The sequence below is a fragment of the Leopardus geoffroyi genome, chromosome C1 (genome assembly GCF_018350155.1).
Source record: "Leopardus geoffroyi isolate Oge1 chromosome C1, O.geoffroyi_Oge1_pat1.0, whole genome shotgun sequence".
NCBI lineage: Eukaryota > Metazoa > Chordata > Mammalia > Carnivora > Felidae > Leopardus > Leopardus geoffroyi.
The window spans coordinates 184,834,495-184,841,988 of NC_059328.1; the positions used below are offsets into that span (position 1 = coordinate 184,834,495).

The 7,494-nt window shown below is 35.4% G+C and overlaps 1 pseudogene; it reads right to left on the bottom strand.

The window, feature by feature from the left end:
* Positions 1 to 7,099: 7,099 nt before the first annotated feature.
* On the bottom strand, positions 7,100 to 7,274 carry LOC123600298 (annotated as a pseudogene).
* Positions 7,275 to 7,494: the final 220 nt, after the last annotated feature.

Consider the following 7,494-nt stretch of genomic DNA (forward strand, 5'->3'; position numbering starts at 1 on the left):
CAGTATGGTGCCTTTTATAAAATGGCTAAATTTTTTTTTATTTGATTTGAATTATGGACACCTTGTTCCTAACCTTATCTTTTCTCCCTGTAGATCTTTTGCCATATAATACTTTTTAGACCAAGGTGGGACATTCCTAAGTAAATGAAACTGACTCATCATGTATATCTTTGGTTTCAATTCCCTATTTGTCTCGGGGCATTATCTCAGAAACACATCATTAATAATTATTTTTTACTTTTTTGTTAAAAATCCATAATTATATTTACTTTTTAGGATAGTTGATAGTGTTTGAATATTAGTGAACATGGTAATAAACTATGGAGATTCTGCTCCAAGCAGTTACAAACAAGGGTGAAAATATACAGTATATTAATATTTTCTGTAACAGTTTTCTCTAAATCCATTTTTTCCATGCAAAAATTATGCCAAACTTAACACTTGGAGAATGAGAGCCTCAAAAGGCTGGTACATGATGTTGAGCTTGATTATGCATATAATAAGATAAAAATTTAGGGAATTCAAAGATATAACCAGGAAAAGAGCAAAAAGTATCCAAGCATTTATTTTCAGTGTTTTAAAGTAAAAAGAGAAAATGGCAGCTAAATAAAGACTAAGCTATTCATTATATTTTAAGTCTACCAGCTAAATAAACAGGTTAGATGCTGTAGTTAGAAATTGTTAAAAGGTTAATGGGCACCTGGGTGGCTCAGTAGGTTAAGCAACCAACTTTGGCTCAGGTCATAGTCTTGCAGTTCCTGAGTTCAAGCCCTGCGTTGGGCTCTGTCCTGACAGCTCAGAGCCTGGAGCCTGCTTCAGATTCTGTGTCTCCTTCTCTCTCTGCCCCTCTACTACTTGCATTCTGTCTGTCTCTCTCTCAAAAATAAACAGACATTAAAAAAAGAAATTGTTAAAAGGCTAAATTCATTAAGATATTGCATGGTTAGGTTAGTTAGTATTGTTTCTGAAGGGAGTTCCGGTAAAAAAAATTCAAACAAGAGATGTGCCTAGGTGTTCAGGAAAACATGGGACCAAGTTTTAAAATAACTTATTTTACTAAAATGTAAAGTATAAATTTCTCATTTGGAGTCGGTTTGTACCAGCTGTCTTTTAAGTATTTGCGATTATAGCATAAAGAAAGCTAAAAATGAATAAAGTAGCATGATTCATTTTCTATAAGTTATTTCAAAGATTATAGACTTTCACTTGAGGTTTGTGTTAGGAACACGTTTTAGTTTTATCATTGTGAACATGTGCAGACTTACAATTAACAAGTTGAAAAATGCTGGTGATAAACGAAGGTAGAAAATAATGGTACAGTGATGCCTAACTTTTTAGCAATAGGAAAACCATGTCCTTATCTGTTTTAATTTGTAAAAACAGCACACTAAAGTTCTCCCATTAGCCTCATTCCAAGACTATTTCAGATCAGTGTTCTGAGAATTAATCAAGAGTGTTTGGATACCTTTGAGTCTATTGACATGACTTTGATTTCCAAAGAAGCTGAAGAAAGAAGGATGCTTAAAGCATTACAAAATATATATATATATATGGCCATAAAAGATTAATGCTAAATAAAACTTACAACAAAGTAATGGAAAGTTAAAAGAGAAAGGAAAGAAAAAAAAAAAAGAAACACTTGCAGGTTGGTCTTAAGCTGTCATGTCAAATGAGGAAAATGCGTTTATAATCCTTTACACATCGATTGGAAAAAAAAAAAAAAAGCTGCTCCTTCATTCTGCCTCTCCCATGGTTTCATTGTAGTACCACAGTATGCATTCCTATCAGAATGTACTCATGTCCTGATCCCCCAGGGACCACTGCAGTGTTAGGTGAGCAATGATGGAGATGGATCCATTTATTCTACAATAGGAGCACCTCAGAGAAATTACAATATTTGTCCTTTAGAGATGTTTTAGAAACGATGTTTATACTGGAGATTTCTGGTCCTGTGATAGGATTGAGGAAGGCCTTTCTTCAGCTTTCTAGAAACTGTCCCGTAGCCCTGTTGAGAAATAATAATGGTTTCAGAATAATGAAATATTTTGCATTCTTTTTTTTTTAATGTTTGTTTATTTTGAGAGAGCATGTGAGCAAGCAGGTGAGGGGCAGAGAGAGAGGTAGAGAGAGAATCCCAAGCAGGCTCTGCACTGTCAGTGCAGAGCCCAACATGGGGCTTGATCTCACAAACTGTCAGATCATGACCTGAACCTATATCAAGAGACCTCTAACGAACTAAGCCACTCAGGTGCCCCTATTTTGCATTCCTAAAAGATAATTTTAAGGAGGTTTCTATTGTTTTAGCAAAGTAGAATGTCACATGCAAGAATAAAACACTTCCTTTTTTATCAGTAGTCATTTATTTTAAATAATTTAATTGAATCACTATTGATACACTCTAGTGCTATTTATTGGACCATTCTAAGTGGAATGATACATTAAATATAATCAAAATTGTGTTAAAATATAATATGGACTCTTAACTTCCTTCACAGTGTATTGTTTTTAGCTTGAGTTTAATTTTTTGAATATAATAAACCAACATTTAGATTGTGCTAAGTACTCACAGTCAGAAAGGATCATAAGTTTGAAGAGAAATTGTTTTTATTCAAGTTCCCAGGATTATACTGGAAATGTTAAAAAAACATAAAAGATATCAAGAGTTGCAAATTGACAGTCTAATTAATGGGATCTTTTCTACCAGCTGATGTTAAATTTTAAGCACTGGTGTTTTTCTTTGCTTATATTTGCGTTTTGGTTAAAAACTGGAACCAAGATGATGTAGAAACATCCGTGGTTTGTCTTTCTTTTCTTTTCTTTTCTTTTCTTTTCTTTTCTTTTCTTTTCTTTTCTTTTCTTTTTTTCTTTTCTTTTTTTTTCTTTTCTTTTCTTTTCTTTCCTTTCCTTTCCTCTTTTCTTTTTTCTTTTCTTTTCTTTTCTTTTTTTTCCTGAGCCTTTGTTTATCTTAACATTGTACAGATGACAAATTTTCCTTGATGGTCTTTGGGTTTATAAAATTTCATGTATCAGATATTTTATACATCAGATCTAGATCAAATGATTTGAGAAGGAGTGATTTGTACTAAGACTTCATCCCAACCAGCCCAGAGGGGTTGATAATGTGCTGTTTTGCTCACAGGGAGGCTCCTAAGGTGAATCCCTGAAGCAGCTCCTTCAGAAGACTGGCTGCATGGTCTTTACTGGCTCCTAGATGCCATTGCAATGAAGTGTTCTGAACATGTTTTGATCTGAATCTCAGTTTGGCCTCCAAGAAAGGGGAATTTCCAAGTTATTGGTTGAAGTTGGGCATCACAGGGTCTTCTACTGTGGGGAAGATAGTGAGCTCCTGGGAAACAGCCTGGATTTTGAAGTCTTAGGTTTGGATCATTAGCTATAAATTGGTTAACTGCTCTGAGCCTCAGTGTTTTCACCTGTAAAATGGGAAATTCGGAGAGTATGTATCTTATAGGGCTGCAGAAGGGAGTAAATTAGGTGATAGATGGAAAATAATTGGTCCAGGACTTAGTTTATCGTAGGCACTCAATACAATTTATTCTCCTTTTCATCTATTTTGACCTGAGAGCCTGTTTAACTTACTGTGGGCCCTTCATTTTTCTCATAAGCCTTTATGCTTTTCTCTCCAGGCAGCAAGTTGGTAGCATTCTAAATGCTTAGTAAATTGGGATAAATTAACACTAATTAATAATTAACACTCCAAGACAAAATCAAGGAGCTACCCATGGTATTAATTTCAGTCTGAAGGCTTGAGAACCAGGAACTCCGTGAGCTGGAAAAGATTGATGTTTCAGTTCCACAGTCAAGCACAGAGAGAGACAGACAGAGACAGAGAAAGAGGGAAGTTTAGTACAAACTTCCTGTGTCTTTTTGTTCTATTCTGGCCCTCAATGGACTGGATGAAGTCTACTCAGATTGGGGAGGACCATCTGCTTTAGTCAGTTCACCAATTCAAATGTTTTTCTCTTGTGGAAACACCTTCACAGACACACACCCACGATTAATATTTAATCACCTAACTGGGCATCCCATGTCCCAATTAACGATCCTAGCCTCCAAGGGGCAAATGTGGCATTAACTTAACATTATCATCAGTAGAGTATGAGTGTCTAGTTTCCTAAAATTCTCATTGACACAGGATATTTTAAATTAAAAAAAAAATGTGGCGAAGCTACGATTTTATTAGGCAAAAAAATGGCAACGTGTTACTATCGCTATACATATAAAAGATATTAGTTTCTATCTGTTTCATGAATTCATTATTAGTTTGGAACAGATGTTTAATTTTGTTATTAGATTTGATATTTTTCATTCTATTATAGACCTAGATTTATAAGGGAAGGTAGATATTGATCTTTTCTAAATATTTATCTTCTTGTTCTCTCTCCCTTGACTTTCCTTGCTAAAAGCAAGTGTTAATGTGTTCTTGTGATTAGTTTATGTCTATTTAAACCCGAGTGCCTAGCCATAATCTAGTTCCTCAGGGGTCCTGTACAGTCGGGTTCTTACGAAATGAAGTTTTTCCTTCTCAAATTTCAGCTTCATTCTCTGAATATTCAAATACATTTGTCAACTGCTTTCAGAGAAGAGACTGGGAAAGGGTGATGATAAATCTGGAAATTTAATTCTGATTTTGTGAACTATAAAAGTGTGACACAAAGAGCAGTGGTCCAGTGGTTCTAAATCTGGACCATGTCAGAATCACCAAGGAGATGAAAAAAAGCAAAAAAAACCCTCCAAAACCACTGAAGCCTTGGGCCTGCCCCAGATCAGCTAAGAATGTAGAGTGGGCCTGCAATGTTATTTCTGCCAAACTTCCCAGGTGATCTGATGGGCAATCAGGACTGAAGGTCAAGCACGTGGGTTCAGAGCTCATTGCTGTCCTGCTCAGCTGTGGCTTCTTAGTCAAATCACCTAAAACGCCAGGGCCGTCAGAGGAATAGCATGCGAGCAAAGAACTCCTGAAATCTAAGCTCTGTACTTGCTCTGTAGTAAGCCCAGTCTTCCACGATGCACGCGTGTCCGCAGCCCGAAGGTACCAGGAAGAAATGTTAACATCGCAGGTACATGTCAATGTATCGGATAGAGCATATTTGCGTGGTTTATATACAGAGTATATCATTTGAAATTAAAATAGAGGAAGTTTTAAGTGATTTCACTTCAGGGTCCTTGCTAAAGGCCGGGTAACGCTGCCAGTTCTTCTGTGAGAATTACAGATTAGCAAAGTGAGAATTGTAGCAGTTTGGCTGTAAAGATATTAAAAAGTCTAGTAAGTTTAAGTTATTTTCACTCCAGGAAAACTATAATCATTTGAAAGATCGAAGAACAAGAGTGAAATTTAAAATAAGATTACATATTCACAAATCACTGTGTTGCTGGTAAAGAAGGCACTGATGATTGTACACCTGCCTTTCATTGTTTGAATGGGCTATTTTTATATTTAAAATGATGCGGTATCTACTGACAATGCTTGAAACCTGTGAGATTTCAAAAATTTTGCCTGATGTTTTTGGTGGTGATGGTGGTGGTGTAAGGAAATCAACCCATTTCACACCGAGAATAGTTTTCTTTATTGAGATGTCAACATAGTGACATAAGTGTTAAAATGTCACTGAGCATCTTCTCTGTCTAGTTCTCAAGATGTGAGCTAATACACTATTCTTGATTAATCCTTCGCATAGAAATTCCAGAATTGAGTTTGCTAACCAAACAACTCAAAAGGAAGCACAGTTTTTCAAAGTGGAGCTTAGAAAGGAAAAAACCCAGCGGTTAAAGTGTCCATGTGTCTGAATTTGTAAGTGTTGATGTGAGTTGATGGCAGTTTCCGTGGCCTTATTATTTAATCTTATAGATGAGAGTCATGATTAACTTTTTATGCAACAACTGTTCCTGTATTGAGTGCAAACAAGGCAAGAGGTAGAGATGCTGCAAGTGGCAGGCACTCACTTCTTGGTCCGACTCTTGGACACTAGTGAGGAAAGTGGCGTAAAAGATGGAGGCACCCAGGTTTCTCATGAAAATTAAATTGTATAAATTCATCAACTGAAATTACTGCTTTTCGCTCTCCTGTTTTACCGGTATATTTTCTAAACTAGGGCAAGTAAGCTAAAATTCATAATTTATAAACAATCTGTGGAAAAATTAGTGAATTATTTACAACACTTTTGAAAAATGTGTTTGTCTCTCATGCAAAAATTAGCTACTCTGTTAATCACAGTGGTGCCACAAATATGCTGGAAATTAGGATTTGCAAAAGTGAGTTTGGAAAAAAATAGTTCTGTAACTCAATCTGAAATTGGAAAACCAAACTGATCCTGAGTGGTCTATTTAAACAAGTGCCAATTATTGAATAATTCTCAGACCTAAACAGAAAGTTATTGCATATGGAAAGATTTTTTTCCCTTAGAGTGTTTTATTCCAGATGCCCTTTTAAATTGTTTTTAATTCTCTGTGGGCAGTAGATAACTAAACCTACAAAATGTAGTAATGGCAAGGAGGAAGCAATCACGTTGGCCACTTCTAGTTAAGAGTCATGGAAAAGGCATCTGTTATATATGAATTGCAGACTATAAGGACTTTGACAGTCCATAGACCAGACCTAATTTATTAAACTAAGTTTCTAATATAAACAGTAATTTGTTTCAGGCACTGACACTGCAGGTCTGGATTATGTGAACCAAATATAAAGAACTGTATTTCTCTTTTGGAAAGTGTGCCTTTCGAGCACTGAAAGAAAATAATCTAATATGTCATAATAGTAAATATGATGAACATGGCCCACCTTCCTGAGCATGGGCTGATTCACACTTTCTCCTTTTTACATTTTCCAGAAGTTATTTTAAAAGTACCGAGCCATGGTTTATAAACTTCAAAGCACACCTGTGACTTCTATTCCAAATAGATGAGAAAATACTGAGACTATTTAAAAAGATTTAATCTTTTGTGCATTTTAAACCTGAGATACAGTTTAAATTGGTGGACACATTTCTTAGTACAAAATCAATGATTAGAAAAATATGAAGATTCCCTTTACCCTGTCACTTTGCAGGCAATGTTTGATAGAAACATTCTATGAAATTTATGAAATATGAAACCTACATATTAAACAGCCTGGACATTTGAAAAAGACTGTGGACTAAATAAAGCTTTATTTCCAGACTTTTGAAAATACATTTCAATTAGGTCAAGATGTGCCTAGATACTTAAACTGATAAGAACACATACTACACTTGATCTTAGCCAAAAGACTGAGAAGCGATAAGATGTGCCTAGATACTTAAATGGATGTGTTCTTTGTGAAATTATTGACATATATTCTCACATACACTCAGTACTCCTTATTATTTATATACTCCCAGTTCCTACCTAAGGCAAGGAAGAATCCACAACTCCTCTTTTTTTTCTTGTTCTAAAGGGAAGCATATTAACTAGGATGATTTTGGCTGCAAGTAACAAACTCATCTTAAAATGTGGCTAAAA